The sequence below is a fragment of the Schistocerca americana genome, chromosome 5 (assembly GCF_021461395.2).
Source record: "Schistocerca americana isolate TAMUIC-IGC-003095 chromosome 5, iqSchAmer2.1, whole genome shotgun sequence".
In the NCBI taxonomy this organism is placed as follows: Eukaryota; Metazoa; Arthropoda; class Insecta; order Orthoptera; family Acrididae; genus Schistocerca; species Schistocerca americana.
In genome coordinates, this window is record NC_060123.1 from 447,167,391 (window position 1) to 447,185,334 (window position 17,944).

Here is a 17,944-nt window from a genome sequence, read left to right on the forward strand (position 1 = left end):
TGCTTGAATGCAAGTAATCAGTTTCAAAGGATGTAGGTAGCAGCGGTTATGCAGAGATGAAGATACCTGCACAGAATAGTGTAGAGAGCTGCATGAAGTTAGTCTTCGGACTAAAAACCACAACAACATGATTAAAAACACAGCTGAAGCTACTGTATGTATCTATTAGGAGTAGCTGAAGTTTCCAGATCCTTCACCAGAATAGAAGAAAGAAGAATAAAATTACTGAGCAGGAAATGTTACTCATTTCTGAAGTTCTGATCGCCAAACTGTGTTGCGAGCCGCTGGGGTATAGCGATGATCTACATAGGCTGGTAGTAACATGGTAAAAGGCTATTCGATCGCCTATTTTTCATTTTCACCGACCGGATGCCACCGAAGGAAAAGTTGTCAGATGTTGTGGGCCCGTCGAATCATACTTCCGCAATTTGCTGGATAGGTTTGCATAGGAGGAAGTTTGTAATTATTGATGCAGATCGCTCTTAGGGATAGCTGCCACTGACACTATGACGGCTTTCATTTTTAGACGATTCCTTCCGCTTCCTCTATTGATACTGAGCCGACCCACATTGCCGTTTATGCTGACGTTTCACATCCGTTACGAAGTTGCTTCATTAGCCAGCAAGTGTGCTAAATTCTTCCTTCATAGAAAATCTTTCCGTTTTTTCTTAAGGCATTTTTCCTTGTACGGAAGTGGACGATAAGCAGTTTAGGTAAGGAGAGAATACAAGCTTTTGAAATACTGAGGATCACATGGATGCATGAAGAGGAAAGAATGGAACTGAGGAGAAAGATGTTTGTGGCACAACTTGACCAACAGAAGCGATTGGTTTATAGGATTCATCCTGAGGCATTAAGTAAAAATTAGTTTGGTAATAGAAGGAACAGTTTAGGGGGGGGGGGGGAGGCTAAAATTATAGAGGCAGACAAGGACCAGACTACGGTAAGCCGGTTTAAGTGGATAGACTGCAATAGTTATGCAGGGATGAAGAAGCTGGCACAGAATAGACTAACATAGAGAGCAACATCTTGGCAGTGTTCGGAGTGATGATCACGACATCAACGTACACTAATTCCCTGTCCTTTCAAGGGCGAAGCAATTGCCTATCTTCAGCTGAAATGATTTTGAAAATGGTGACTCATTTAACTAAAAGTAATTCAATGTCTGCATGTGTTTGAAAGTGTTAAAAAGTTGGATCATATTGTTCGTATTAAAAACAAAACTGCTGGCTCTGAAGTTGGTAAATGTAGCACACTACTGAACAAGAAGTCGCACTGTGAAAGAATTAATGAGGAGAAGAATCGTAATGAGGAGAAGAATGGGTAATATATATATATATATATATATATATATATATATATATATATATATATATATGTGTGTGTGTGTGTGTGTGTGTGTGTGTGTGTGTGTAGGTACATAGTAAAAGAGACGGGAAGTATAGGTTGAGGTGTAGCATCGAAAGATTCGTATCTACAAACTGGAATAAGCGGATGTATTTATGGTTAGGAAAAGATAATATTCCGTAGCGAAAGTGACTGGAGCCAGACAGTGCCGTCGTTATGGAGAATAAGAATCTGATAGGATGATGTACATCAGAATGGTTTCTCCACAGATGTACATTTCTCGTCTAAACTATCTGTTTGGAAATCGTGTAAGTCCTGTTTCATCCTTTTTTGTGTTTGAGCCATATGTGCTGCTTATTCTGTAGTTAAAAGTTACTATTATACTTCGTCTGGAAATTGATTGTACTTATTTTCTTAAGGAAACGTCTTGTGACTAACATTTTAGGAGTCTTTAGTAGTCTGCAAGTACCGTTATTTGCTTAATATAACTTTTATTTAGAAGCGATGTTTTACAGCAGATAGTAGTAAAGTACATGGGACGAACACTTACTTTCATCTCTGCCTTTTACGTTTTCAAATTGCAGTTTCTGTTTGCCCTTCTGTACTCGACAACTCCTTTCTACACTTCATCTTTAAGAAACAATAACAAAAAGTTACCTTTAAAAAATTAAAATCATCCAAACACATCAACAACTGGAAAACATTAGTTTCATAGTATAAGAACATATTAATTAAAATACAATGGCTGCAATTACACATACGCTGAAATGACTGACGGGAACTTCAGTACTAGGTGCAAACAGCATATCGAAATAAGACAAATAAGTGTGCCCGTTCAACACGTTCAAACGTACACTACAGTTGATTAAAAACAATCCTTTGAAAAAAATTAGAGGAAGAATGTTTCCTCAGTGGACTATAAAAAATATATACATTGACTAAAAGGGCACCATCACAGGAACCATACTTACATCTTTACACAACTTTTACCGTAAAAAAAATAAACACTAGCTAAATAGAATATCAAAAGAGTGTCCCCATGGTCACACCATCTTCTCCTCAACATTAATCTACACGATCAACTCTAGAAGCTCTCAAATACTTAAAGGGTGGAAACTACCTTCCTGAGTGGTAGAACTTATTGTAGCAGAGCATACTCCAACAGGCTTGACGGTCAGACGTGACCGCCAGTTTTCGCTCCCAGCCTCTGTGATGCCTTCTGCGGCCGAAGTCTCAACGGGTCACAGCGATAACCTGTTTCGCCCACATTCCTGCTAACGCTGTTTACAGATTATGAAAGTTGCAATCGCAGTGGCTCCTCCACCGATTGCGTATGCGAGTGTGTGTGTGTGTGTGTGTGTGTGTGTGTGTGTGTGTGTGTGTGTGCAGCGCGTGTGTGTGCATGAGTGCGCACGTTTTTGTCATGTGTGATCAGTAAATCCCGCCTGTTACTTCTTTATCGCTAGGTTCCTTTACCGGCGCTTGTTTCCTATCCAAATATTTCCTTCCGATAAGCGTGCCGTCTCCGAAGCAAAGCAAACAGAGCCCCACTTCGGAGAAATGGAATTAGAACGGCCGTACGGACAAAAGCTGCCAAGATGACGTCATAGGTGTTAACAGAGTTAAAAGGCTCGTTTCTACGAACTTGGCCTACATTCCTTTTCATCGTCTCTAGAAAGACTGTGACGCAGTAAACGCCCAGTGCACGGGACATACCATACCAGAGGAGGGTTCTTCCCGCAAGGCCGCGAATGATTGGTTAATTTTTTCGGTAAATTTACACTATTCTGATTTTTATGAGAAGACTGTCTCCCTTCTGCAGGTTCGGGAAATCCTTCACTGTACTACTGTGTACTCTCTTAGTGTCGGTTTTTCCGCGATGACAAACTTACAGAGAAAAAAGTGCAGTTTATGTTCTTATTGCCTAATGAGTGTGATAAGCAACTAATTATTTTTCCTCCTTTACTATGTTGACTTTGTACATGTAATCATTCCGCTAATCCAACAGTTTTCTAGTTAAATGAATCCTCTTCGCCATCTGCACCATCTATCATCTACACTGTGATGACGAAATCCATGGGATGCCTCCAAATATAGTGTTGGACGTTGTGTAGCAACTCGACATGGCATAGACTGCAGAAATATTGAGCCAGGCTGCCTCTCTACCCGTCCATAATTCCTACAGTGTTGCCGGTGCAGGAGACCTCGAGTACGTCCCACAAATATTCGATGTCGGGAGATTTGCGTAGCCAGATCATTCGCTCGAATGGTCCAGAATGTTCTTCAAACCAATAGTCAACAATTGTGGCCCAGTGACATGGCGCATTATCATCCATAAAAATTCCATCGTTGTTTGGGAACCAGTCTATGAATGGCTGCAAATGGTCTCCAAGAAGCCGAACATAACCAGTTACAGTCAATGAACGGTTCAGTTGGATTTGAGGACCCAGTCCATTCCATGTAAACGTAGCCCACACCATTATGGAGCGATAACAAACTCGCACAGTGCCCTGTTGACAATTTGTGCCCATGGTTTCGTGCGGTCTGCGCCACACTCCAACCCTACCATCTGCTCTAACCAACTGAAAATGGGTTTCGTCTGACCAGGCTACGGTTTTCTAGTCGTCTAGGGTTCAACCGATATGGTCACGAGCCCAGGAGAGGCACTGCAGGAGATGTCGCCCTGTTAGCAAAGGCACTCGCGTTGGTTGTCTGCTGCCGTAGCCCATTGACACCAACTTTCGCCGCACTGTCCTAACGGATACGTTCGTCATACGTCCCACATTTATTTCTGCGGTTATTTCACTGTGGTGCTTGTCTGTTAGCATCGACAATTCTACGCAAACGCCTCTGCTCTCAGTCGTTAACTTAAGGCCGTCGGCCACTGCGTTGTCTGTGGTGAGAGGTAAAGCCTGAAATTTGGTACCCTCTCAACGCCCTTGACACTGTGGTCTCGGAAAATTGAATTCCCTAACGATTTCCGAAATGGAATGTCCCATGCGTCTGGCTCCAACTACCATTCCGCTTTCAAAGTCCTTTAATTTCATCGCGCGGCCTTAATCACGTCGGAAACCTTTCCACATGAATCAACTGAGTGAAAACTAAAGATCCGCCAATGCACTGCCCTTGTATGCCCTGTGCGAGCGATACTAACGCCATCTGATACATGCATATAGCTGTCTCATGACTGTTGTCGCCTCAGTGTATATTCCGCCGTGTTACAAATGTTGAATAACAAATGTCACGTTACTCTAATGAATGAAATTATAACATCTGCCGAAGTAGCTGTTCCTTTCGCGAATGTAGAGACGTATTATTAGTCAATTAGAGGATTTGACTCTGCCTACAGAACCTCAAACATCACCTACCGTTGCCTGAATTATTAGCGATAGCGTAACAGCAGCGTTACAGGACGTCTTGTAGAATCTGCTTTCAGATATACACACATCAAAACAAAGTTTTGCATCACCTCGTTCCCATAGTTCCGGATCCTGTACAGTTAATTGGAATACAGATCAACATAAACATCATAAGATCATATCCGCCCTTTTTATTGCTCATGAAAACCACACATTGCATGTTGTACCACCATACAGCGAGACCTTCGAGGTGGTGGTCCCGATTTCTGTACACACCGGTACCTCTAACGCCCAGTAGCATGTCCTCTTCTATTGATGCATGCCTGTATTCGTCGTGGCATACTATCCATAAGTTCATTAAGGCAACTGTTGTTCCAGATTGCCCCACTCCTCAACGGTGATTCGGCACAGATCCCTCAGAATGGTTGATGGGTCACGTCTTCCATAAACAGCTCTTTTCAATCTATCCCAGGTATGTTCGATAGGGTTCATGTTTGGAGAACATGCTGGCCACTCTAGTCGAGCGATGTCGTTATCCTGAAGGAAGTCATTCACAAGATGTGCACGATGGGGGCGCGAATTGTCGTCCGTGAAGACGAATGTCTCGCCAATATGCTGCCGACGTGGTTGCACTATCGGTCGGTGGATGGCATTCAGGTATCGTACAACCGTTACGGCGCCTTCCATGACCACCAGGGACGTACGTCGGCCTCACATAAAGCAACCCCCAAAACATCAGGGAACCTCCACCTTGCTGCACTCGCACAAGTGTGTCTAATGCGTTCATCCTGACCGGGTTGCCTCCAGATACGTCTCCGACGATCGTGTGGTTGAAGGCATATGCAACACTCATCGGTGAAGAGCACGTGATGCCAATCCTGAGCGGTCCATTCGGCATTTTGTTGGGCCCATCTGTATCGCGCTGCATGGTGTCGTGGTTGCAAAGATGGATCTCGCCATGGAAGTGGGGAGTGAAGTTGCTCATCATGCAGCCTATTGCAAACACTTAGTCGTAACACGACGTCCTGTGGCTGCACGAAAAGCATTATTCAATATGGTGGCGTTGCTGTCATGGTTCCTCTGAGCCATAATCCGTAGGTAGTGGTCATCCATTGCAGTAGTAGCACTTGGGCGGCCTGACGAGGCATGTAATCGACAGTTTTTGTCTCTCTGTATCTCCCCCATGTCCGAACAACACCGCTTTGGTTCATTCCGAGACGCCTGGACGCTTCCCTTGTTGAGAGCCCTTCTTGGCACAAAGTAACAATGCGTACGCACTCGAACAGCGGTATTGACCGTCTAGGCATGGTTGAACTACAGACAACTCGAGCCGGGGTACCTCCGTCCTGGTGGAATGACTGGAACTGATGGGCTGTCAGACCCCCTCCGTCTAATAGGCGCTGCTCATGCGTGGTTGTTTACGTCTTTGGGCGGGTTTAGCGACATCTCTGAATAGTCAAAGGGACTGTGTCTGTGATAAAATATCCGCAGTCAACGTCTATCTTCAGGAGCTCTGGGTTTGGTTGGGTTGTTTGGGGGAAGAGACCAAACAGCGAGGTCATCGGTCTCATCGGATTAGGGAAGAAAGTCGGCCGTGCCATCCCGGCAATAGCCTGGAGCGATTTAGGAAAATCACAAAGGAGTTCTGGAAAGCGGGGTGATGCAAAACTTTTTTTGATGTGTGTAATTTTGTTGTTTTTTATCATTACGTAGCTTCTGCAATGATTCTTTGTCTCTTCTTTTATTTGACGTGGACCAATGAGTGTTTGAAACTGCTTACAGATTGTCAAATAGCCATGTGATCGACTCATATAAAATATTTTAAATAACAGAAATAAAAAATCGATAGAGCAGGTGGAGAACTAATGATTATTATAAAAGTGAGACGAAAGTGATGAATCCGGAGCTGTTGAACACATCTATTTGAGTGGAACATTGGTACCTACAGACGTTTTTTGTAAGACACTATCAATCCATTTATTAAATCTTGCTTACAAATTAACACAGAACAGTCACAACAAACGAGCAATATCCTACAAGACCAAAATCAGACATTTCAACTCAGTTATAAAACCAAAAAGACTCTCTGCTTCGGAGTGTCCTACTTCAAATAAAGAGGAACAGATGGAACACCTTGAAAACAAGAAAAGAAAGATTCTCTGGAATATTCTGGGTCCCCAGAAAATTACTGATGCGGCTTGGAAGAATAAGAATAATGCGAAGCCTTACAAGTATACCGAAAAGATGCCGGACGAAGTACCGAAAAGGTTGAAATAATTGGACACGTAATAAGAATAGACGATAACAGACTGAACAAAAAGATCTTCAAGTTACATCAGGTCCATAAAGTCCACCTCTGTGTAGGTAAAAGAGATCGAAAGAGATGCACACGAAACTGGTATTACATTACAGATAACTCGAATCAGAAAATATTTCGGGAAAAAGTCAACAACATACATTTATTTGCAAAGAAGGCACTAAAACGGAAATCTGTACATTACATTTCTTAGGAGGAGAGAAATAAACGGAGTGAAAGAGTGTAGAGATTCTGAAAAGGGAGAAATAAGGCCAAAAGCCTTAAGCTCTACGTGGTTCATAGGTCGCCAAATTTGGAAGAAGTGATTTATCATACGAGTAACCGTATAAGTAATTTCTAAAAATGTAAGGTAGTCAAACTCAAGCAGCCTGGCGGCGTACAACGTGACGGACCCTGCTTAGCGGTCAGCCCATTCACCTGTCTGTCGCTAGCTGACTTCTTGTGGGGTCTTGTGAAGTGTTTAACTTATTGTACAAGACATCTACGGAGACTAAAGGGGCAAGAAGGAATTCTCGCTACATGAGACACTATTCGAAACACAGGGGGTTGTTCGACAAAGTACGTCGGAATAGTAGCTGGGTTATGCCCTTTTAGCCAACTGTTGTGACTGTAGCGCCCTATGCTTGAGGCGCTACAGTTAGATGAATTAAATTTTACTAATGTAAATGGGAAGTGTTACTCCACCAAGCAGCAGTAAGATGTTTATCGAACTTTTTGGATATGACCATCACATAACGAGTATTAAATAATTAACTGCTTCTTTTCATTCGGAACTGGTATTCATCATCAACATCAGTATGACTCATGACCTCCATGGGCACAATTCGTTGTTATATGGAAGCGAAAATCCTTCGAAAATCTTCTCGAGGAATTAATCGGCATGCCAGAACACATGCTATGTCAGTTCATGAAGATTGCTGACTAAAGGTAGGTATAGAAATATATGCCCGACCATCGCGTCCCAGACGGATCTGTGGTTGTCGAACCAGGGGACAGGGTGAACCAGTCAAGGATCCTAATATTCGTTGAGGCGTTTATAGTGTGAAATGCAGTGTGGCATCCTGCATTGTCCTGTTGGAATATGCCAGTTTGTACCTCGGTCAAGAAGCATATGACAAGGTGTTGCGATTGTGAAGGAACATCCACAGCTATACCGAGATAAGGTAGACCTCATGCACCGGCAGACAGGGACCATCGAGCAGTGCCGAGGGTGGTTTTAAAAAATCACATGAAAGTAGCGGAAGGAATAATTCGCGTGGTCCAAATTGTTATCAGCAGTCCATCTGGTTCAATGATTGGCATAGAGACGTAAAAAGAATGGCGTACAATGCCAACTGACACTTAAGGTGGCGTGAAGAGTGGCTCAAAAATGGCTCAAATGGCTCTGAGCACTATGGGACTTAACATCTGAGGTCGTCAGTCCCCTAGAACTACTTAAACCTAACTAATCTAAGGACATCACACACATTCATGCCCGAGGCAGGATTCGAACCTGCGACTGAAGCGGATGACTGGAAAAGAGTGATTTGGAGCGACCAATGACCTTGTACCCTGTGTCAGTCCGATGGGAGGGTTTGATTTTGGAAATTCCGTGGAGAACGTTACCTGCCATCATGTGTAGTGCCAACAGTGAAGCACAGAGGAGGAGGTTTTACGCTATACGGTTTTTTTTTCGTGGTTATGTTGTGGTCCTTTTATGGACCTGAAGGAAACGCTAGAAGTGGGAAGATATGACCACATTTTGCAGCATTGTGTACTGAACACCGTAGAGGAACAGTTCGGAAATGATGATTGTGTCACCATGACAATGGACCCTGTCATAAAGCAGCATCTGTGAGGCAACAGCTTGTGGACAATAACATCCTGAACACCTTTCGATGGGTCAGAACATCGGATTCGTAGAGTCCAACACCACCATCTTTTCTAGTTTCAGCTCTTGACAAAGAAGAGGCCGCCAGTTCCCCGCAGACAATGAAACAGCTCATTGAAAGTGCCCCCAGTAGAGTTCAAATTGCATACCGGCGAAGACCTCGGGGAAGATCAGTTTGGATTCCATAGGCATGTTGGAAAATTTGAGGCAATACTGACCCTACGACTTATCTTAGAAAATAGATTAAGGAAAGGCAAACCTTCGTTTCTAGCATTTGTAGACTAGAGAAAGCTTTTGAAAATGTTGACTGGAATACTTTCGTTCAAATTTTGAAGGTGGCAGGGGTAAAATACAGGGAACGAAAGGCATTTTACAATTTGTACAGAAACCAGATGGCAGTTATAAGAGTCGAGGGGGCATGAAAGGGAAGCAGTGGTTGGGAAGGGAGTGAGACAGGGTTGTAGTCTATCCCCAATGTTATTCAATCTGTTTATTGAGCAAGCAGTAAAGGAAACAAAAGAAAAATTCGGAGTAGGAATTAAAATCCATGGAGAAGAAATAAAAACTTTGAGGTTCGCCGATGACATTGTAATTCTGTCAGAGACAGAAAGATGAACATCAACAAAAAGCAAAACAAGGATAATGGAATGTAGTCGAATAAAATCGGGTGATGCTGAGGGAATTTGATGAGAAAATGAGACGCTTAAAGTAGTATAGGAGTTTTGCTATTTGGGGAGCAAAATAACTGATGATGTTCGAAGTAGAGACGATATAAAATGTAGACTGGCAATGGCAAGGAAAGCGTTTCCGAAGAAGAGAAATTTGTTAACATCGAGTATAGATTTAAGTGTCAGGAAGTCGTTTCTGAGAGAATTTGTGTGGAGTGTAGCCATGTATGGAAGTGAAACGGGGACGATAAATAGTTCAGACAAGAAGAGAATAGAAGCTTTCGAAATGTGGTGCTACAGGAGAATGCTGAAGATTAGATGGGACGATCACGTAACTAATGAGGAGGTATTGAATGGAATTGAAGAGAAGAGAAAGTTGTGGCACAACTTGACTAGAAGAAGGGATCGCATGGTAGGACATATTCTGAGGCATCAAGGGATCACCAATTTAGTACTGGAGGGCAGCGTGGAGGGTAAAAGAGGGAGACCACGAGATGAATACACTAAACACATTCAGAAGGATGTAGGTTGCAATAGGTACTGGGAGATGCTTGCACAGGATAGAGTAGCATGGAGAGCTGCATCAAACCAGTCTCTGAAATGAAGACCACAACAACAAGAAGCGAATATTGGATATACCCCATATCAGTGTCCACTAACAGTTGTCTGAATACTCTTGATCGGACAGTCTCGCTGTCGAGAATCACTGCTCCCTGTGATCTTTCACCAAGTCGTCTACGGTGATTTTAGGATCGATCCGTAAACCACAAAAGAAGCGAGAGTTGTCCCAAAACACTACAGTACGGAGTGAGCGTGAAGGATGGCGCTTTGCGGTGGGGGCGGGGTGGGGGGTGGGGAGCGTTGAGTAGCCGGCAATGGGGGCCGCGCCACTGACGCCTGTCAATCACAGAGTCGCCTGCCGAGAGCCAGAGCGTGTCCTGGGGCAGGTGTGCTGTCCGCGGGCCACCTGACTGTACCGGAGGCGGGGCAGACACACGTGTCGCAGGACTCGCCAAGGACGCCCTGTCTGCGGCGCCCACACGCCCCCGGAGGCGGCCTAGCCCTCAGCTCCGAGCTCCGAGCTGCGTCTAGCCGGCATCCCCCTACACATCGCGCTGCATCTTGACCGTTTCTCACTGCATCCTACTGATTTCAACACCGTGGAACTCGTCCCTGGGCGCGTGTGCAGCACAGTTCGCCTCTGAGATAGCTGGTAAAAGAAGTTTTCGCCATCAACATTTAGGCGACATAGGCAACAGAGGTACTGGTTTACGATAGGTAAACACAAAGTTCTAATTATCACATCGAGAAACTACACTCTAAGATAAAAAAAGACACACGATGAAGAAATTGTCCGAATGGGGTAGAAACAACTAATTACAATTTCAGAAAAATTGGATGATTTATTCAGGAGAAAGAGCTTCTCAAACTGAGCTGCTCAATAATGCGTTCGTCCACCCCTGGCACTTATGCAAGCAGTTATTCGGCTTGGCACGATTGACAGAGTTGTTGGATATCCTCCTGAGGGACATCGTGCCAAATTTTGTCCAATTGTCACGTTAGATCGTCGAATGTCGAGATGGTTGGGGAGAACTGCCCTTAATGCCCCAAACGTTCTGAATTGAAGAGAGACTCGGTGATCTTGCTGGGCAAGGTATTGTTTGGCAAGCGCTAAGGCACTCAGTAGAAACTCTCACCGTGTGCGGGCGGGCATTATCTTGGTGAAATGTAAGCCCAGGGTTGCTTGCCACGTAGGACAATAAAACGAGGCGTAAAATATCGTCGACAAACCACTGCACCGCAAGTGTGCCGCAGATGACAACCAAAGGGGTCCTGCTATGAAAAGAAATGTTACCCCAAAATGGTTCAAATGGCTCTGAGCACTATGGGACTTAACTTCTGAGGTCATCAGTCCCCTAGAACTTAGAACTACTTAAACCTAACTAACCTAAGGACACCACACACATCCATGCCCGAGGAAGGATTCGAACCTGCGACCGTAGCGGTCGCGCGGTTCCAGACTGAAGCGCCTAGAACCGCTCGGCCAGAAATGTTACCCCAGACCAGTGGATGTCGGGTCGTACGGCGGGCGACAGTAAGGTTGGTATCTACAGCTGTCTGGAGCGTCTCCAGGCATGTCTTTGCTGGTCATCAGGCTCAGATCGAATCAGGACTCATCACTGAAGACAGCTCTACTCCAGTCACTGCCGCGCGGGGTAACCGCTCGGGCTAAGGCGTCTTGTCACGGTCTGGGCGGCTCCCCCCGTCGGAGGTTCGAATCCTCCCTCGGGCATGGATGTTTTTGTGTTGTCCTTAGTTTAAGTTAGATTAAGTAGTGCGTAAGCTTAGGGACCGATGGCCTTAGCAGTTTGGTCCCTAAGACCTTACCACAAATTTCCAATTATTTCCAGTCAGTCCAGGCCAAAGACGTGTCTGGAGACGCCTCGGACATCGGATGGGTATCACTCTGTCGCCCGCCATACGGTCCGATAGGGAGTGATGGTCTGGAGTGCTATTTCATTTCATAGCAGGCCCCTTTGGTTGTGATCCGCGTCATCCTTACAGGACAACGGTACGTCGACGATATTCTACTCCCCGTTTTGTCGCCCTTCATGATAAGCCATCGTCGGCTTTTATTTCAGCAAGATAGTGACCATCCAGACAAGGCACGAGATTCTACTGCTTTTCTTGCTCGCCAAACCCTACCTTGGCCACTAAGGAGCGTTTGGAGCGTTATGGGCAGGACCATTGAGACGTCCCCTTAGAAAAATTAATGAATTACTGTGCTGATAAACCCCTTACATTATTTGATTTTCAAACAGCTGAGCAGAACTGAACGTACTCAGACATTTCGCTCTTTACCTATTCTGATCAACACTAAAGTGACACACAATATTTTTAGCGCAACGCAATCTGACTTTGAAAAATCCCTACAGAAGAATGGCCCTGACTAACAATAACCTATACCTCTCATGAATCACTTACCTCACAAAAATCTTCATTACTCGAACTACTGCAATACAGCCAGCGCCAATACTGCCAGCTAAATAAATGATTCAAACTACTGAAGTCACTAACTACTGATAGGCACAGTTAGCAAATGAAAGATTTTGATAAAGAACAAACAATGTATTTACCTTAAAAGTGTTCAAAAGTCATAATATATATATATCAGTTCATGACACCCAGTCTTACAAATTTACTGTCTCTGATGGACACAAGTCCAGATGGTCCGCTCTCAAAACTCCGCCGTCTCTCTCCCCACATCCACCACTGCTGGCGGAGCACCTCCAACTGCGCAACACTACGCGCTGTTAACAGCCAACTGCCCAACACTACAATAGCAAATAACAATGCAGACCAGCCACAGACTGCACACAGCACAGCCAGTGATTTTCATACAGAGCGCTACGTGGTGTTACCAATATAAAAACCTAAAGAGCCTACTTACACCATCCATCCAGCTCAGAATTTTGAGGATCAAACGCTCCAGTCAGACAGAATTTGGCACGATAGCCCTCGGGAAGACATCCAACAACTCTATCAATCAAATAAGCGCTTGCGTAAGGGTCAGCGATGGACAAACGCATCACTGACTTGGTCAATTTGTGAAGCTCTTTCTCTTAAATAAATCATACATTTTTTCTGAAACTGTAATCATTTGTTTGTCTGTAAAGGCACATCATATCTACCGATTTTCTTCCTATTCGAATAATTCCTTCTTGGTGCGTCGTTTTTATTTATTGATTGTCTTAGAGGTTATTTATGAAACTTGAGTTGTCATACAGTATCGAAGCATCACGCAGAACGCATTCCGAGGTTGGCAGTAAGCAATGTTGTGGCTTCGCCCATCCGCGGCCAGCTTGACGCCACACCTCCTGCTGCAAGAGCACGAAGAGCCTCTACCGAGCAGGCATTAAAAGACGCCGCAACTAGGCCAGCCTAGTCGACTATCAGTCTACGAGCGGAGTCAGCCGAAGTCTCAGCACTTTATAGTAGATATCCGTGATTGTGATAATGGTCTCTCCCGGACTTGCTGTTCAAGTTAAGTAAAGAAAAGCAATTCAAGTAAAAACTGTGCTATTGAAATTCTAATAATTTCTGATTTGTATCCAAGCACCCACCTATTCTTCAGCACCCACCGTAGGTGGCTCTAATAAAGTAATTCTTAAAAAGAAGCAGTCAGCATTTCACCATTACTAGTAGTGGTATTATTCGCACAAATAGCGCCGTTACCGGTTTCGAGCTGATAATTTTATCTTCAGACGGCTGTTCACGTTAATATTACATTTCTTGTTGTTTACGTTATTTGCTGGTTGTTTCTTCTCTCTTGCGCTTATGGTGCCCTACAGCAAAAAGCGAATGAAAACAATTTGCCCTAAGGTAGGACTGTTTGAGTTTTAGGTTACGTCAAAATTCCCGCGTCGTTATGTTGCACTATTGAGAGCTTGTTTTCACAAAACAATAAAACATTATGTAATAAATCTTTTATTTATAAGTATGCACCGGCGCTATTTGCGTTGTTAAATAGCATTATTAACAGTGGATGGTTGCTGTTTTATTCTTTTCAAAAATCGACTTGTACTTTGTACATAGCCGCGGTCTGAAAATGTCAGTCGCAGACGAAACAGCAGTGAGAATTAATGTTTTATTTGTTTTAAAGTAGAGGCCTACAGTTCTGGTACACACTGAAATCCCCCCGATACGGTACAGTAGCATACCGCTAGGGCAGAAAAAAAATGGCACAGCCCAGGCATAAAGTGGACGTTCGTGCTGGAATTTGTTTTTGGCAGCAGCGGTAATGCTGCGGCTTCGTCACGCCATTGCATATGACTTCTTTAGCCGTCTGAATGGCCTGGAGAGACGGAGAGTCTAACGCTTCGAAATTTCTCTTTATGTCGGATTACCTGCCAAGCGCAAGCTCGCGAGGTTTACATGCTGAAGACAGCTGAAATTTTGTAACCCTGCACAAAAATATGATTTGGTGTAGGGGTAGCGTCTTTGATTCATAATCAAAAACGTCTTAGGTCACGGGTTCGATCCCCGCCACTGCCTAAATTTTGATAAATAATCAGCATTGGCGGCCGAAGACTTCCGGCATAAGAAGTCAGTCTCATTCTGCCAACGGCCTTGTCAAAGAGGGCGGAGGGGCGGATAGAGGTGCAGGCCGCTCTCTTGTCCTAGGGGTGGGAAATTGCCCCTAAAGGCGGAAGAATCAGCAATGATCAACGACATGAGGATGCAGAAGGCAATGGAAACCATTGCATTAATGACACGTAACGTGTATCCACAGGACATGTGGCCTGTAATTGAAGAAGTGTCATGATGATCTCTCCATTGGCAAAAGATTCCGGAATAGTCCCCCATACGGATCTCCGGGAGGGGACTGCCAAGGGGGAGGTTACCATGAGAAAAAGATTGAATAATCAACGAAAGGATAACGTTCTACGAGTCGGACCGTGGAATGTCAGAAGCTTGAACGTGGTAGGGAAACTAGAAAATCTGAAAAGGGAAATGCAAAGGCTCAATCTAGATATAGTGGGGGTCAGTGAAGTGAAGTGGAAGGAAGACAAGGATTTCTGGTCGGATGAGTATCGGGTAATATCAACAGCAGCAGAAAATGGTATAACAGCTGTAGGATTCGTTATGAATAGGAAGGTAGGGCAGAGGGTGTGTTACTGTGAACAGTTCAGTGACCGGGTTGTTCTAATCAGAATCGACAGCAGACCAACACCGACAACGATAGTCCAGGTATACATGCCGACGTCGCAAGCTGAAGACGAACAGGTAGAGAAAGTGTATGAGGATATTGAAAGGGTAATGCAGTATGTAATGGGGGACGAAAATCTAATAGTCATGGGCGACTGGAATGCAGTTGTAGGGGAAGGAGTAGAAGAAAAGGTTACAGGAGAATATAGGCTTGGGACAAGGAATGAAAGAGGAGAAAGACTAATTGAGTTCTGTAACAAGTTTCAGCTAGTAATAGCGAACAGCCTGTTCAAGAATCACAAGAGGAGGAGGTATACTTGGAAAACGCCGGGAGATACGGGAAGATTTCATTTAGATTACATCATGGTCAGACAGAGATTCCGAAATCAGATACTGGATTGTAAGGCGTACCCAGGATCAGATATAGACTCAGATCACAATATAGTAGTGATGAAGAGTAGGCTGAAGTTCAAGACATTAGTCAGGAAGAATCAATACGCAAAGAAGTGGGATACGGAAGTACTAAGGAATGACGAGATACGTTTGAAGTTCTCTAACGCTATAGATATAGCAATAAGGAATAGCGCAGTAGGCAATACAGTTGAAGAGGAATGGACATCTCTAAAAAGGGCCATCACAGAAGTTGGGAAGGAAAACATAGGTACAAAGAAGGTAGCTGCGAAGAAACCATGGGTAACAGAAGAAATACTTCAGTTGATTGATGAAAGGAGGAAGTACAAACATGTTCCGGGAAAATCAGGAATACAGAAATACAAGTCGCTGAGGAATGAAATAAATAGGGAGAGCAGGGGAGCTAAGACGAAATGGCTGCAGGAAAAATGTGAAGACATCGAAAAATATATGATTGCCGGAAGGACAGACTCAGCATACAGGAAAGTCAAAACAACCTTTGGTGACATTAAAAGCAACGGTGGTAACATTAAGAGTGCAACGGGAATTCCACTGTTAAATGCAGAGGAGAGAGCAGATAGGTGGAAAGAATACATTGAAAGCCTCTATGAGGGTGAAGATTTGTCTGATGTGATAGAAGAAGAAACAGGAGTCGATTTAGAAGAGATAGGGGATCCAGTACCAGAATCGGAATTTAAAAGAGCTTTGGAGGACTTACGGTCAAATAAGGCAGAAGGGATAGATAAAATTCCATCAGAATTTCTAAAATCATTGGGGGAAGTGGCAACAAAACGACTATTCACGTTGGTGTGTAGAATATATGAGTCTGGCGATATACCATCTGACTTTCGGAAAAGCATCATCCACACAATTCCGAAGACGGCAAGAGCTGACAAGTGCGAGAATTATCGCACAATCAGCTTAACAGCTCATGCATCGAAGCTGCTTACAAGAATAATATACAGAAGAATGGAAACGAAAATTGAGAATGCGCTAGGTGACGATCAGTTTGGCTTTAGGAAAAGTAAAGGGACGAGAGAGGCAATTCTGACGTTACGGCTAATAATGGAAGCAAGGCTAAAGAAAAATCAAGACACTTTCATAGGGTTTGTCGACCTGGAAAAAGCGTTCGACAATATAAAATGGTGCAAGCTGTTCGAGATTCTGAAAAAAGTAGGGGTAAGCTATAGGGAGAGACGGGTCATATACAATATGTACAACAAGCAAGAGGGAATTATAAGAGTGGACGATCAAGAACGAAGTGCTCGTATTAAGAAGGGTGTAAGACAAGGCTGTAGCCTTTCACCCCTACTCTTCAATCTGTACATCGAGGAAGCAATGATGGAAACAAAAGAAAGGTTCAGGAGTGGAATTAAAATACAAGGTGAAAGGATATCAATGATACGATTCGCTGATGACATTGCTATCCTGAGTGAAAGTGAAGAAGAATTAAATGATCTGCGGAACAGAATGAACAGTCTAATGAGTACACAGTATGGTTTTAGAGTAAATCGGAGAAAGACGAAGGTAATGAGAAGTAGTAGTAATGAGAACAGCGAGAAACTTAACATCAGGATTGATGGTCACGAAGTCAATGAAGTTAAGGAATTCTGCTACCTAGGCAGTAAAATAACCAATGACGGACGGAGCAAGGAGGACATCAAAAGCAGACTCGCTATGGCAAAAAAGGCATTTCTGGCCAAGAGAAGTCTACTAATATCAAATACCGGCCGTAATTTGAGGAAGAAATTTCTGAGGATGTACGTCTGGAGTACAGCATTGTATGGTAGTGAAACATGGACTGTGGGAAAACCGGAACAGAAGAGAATCGAAGCATTTGAGATGTGGTGCTATAGGTGGACTGATAAGGTAAGGAATGAGGAGGCTCTACGCAGAATCGGAGAGGAAAGGAATATGTGGAAAACACTGATAAGGAGAAGGGACAGGATGATAGGACATCTGCAAAGACGTGAGGGAATGTCTTCCATGGTACTAGAGGGAGCTGTAGAGGGCAAAAACTGTAGAGGAAGACAGAGATTGGAATACGTCAAGCAAACAATTGAGGACGTAGGTTGCAAGCGCTACTCTGAGATGAAGAGGTTAGCACAGGCAAGGAATTCGTGGCGGGCCGCATCAAACCAGTCAGTAGACTGATGAAAAAAAAAAAAAAAAAGAGAGAACTTCTTTTCCAGTTTTCTGGCCTTATGACGTGTCTTACAGAGTGACCATCTTAATGTGTGTTTCAGATTGCAATATTAGCAGC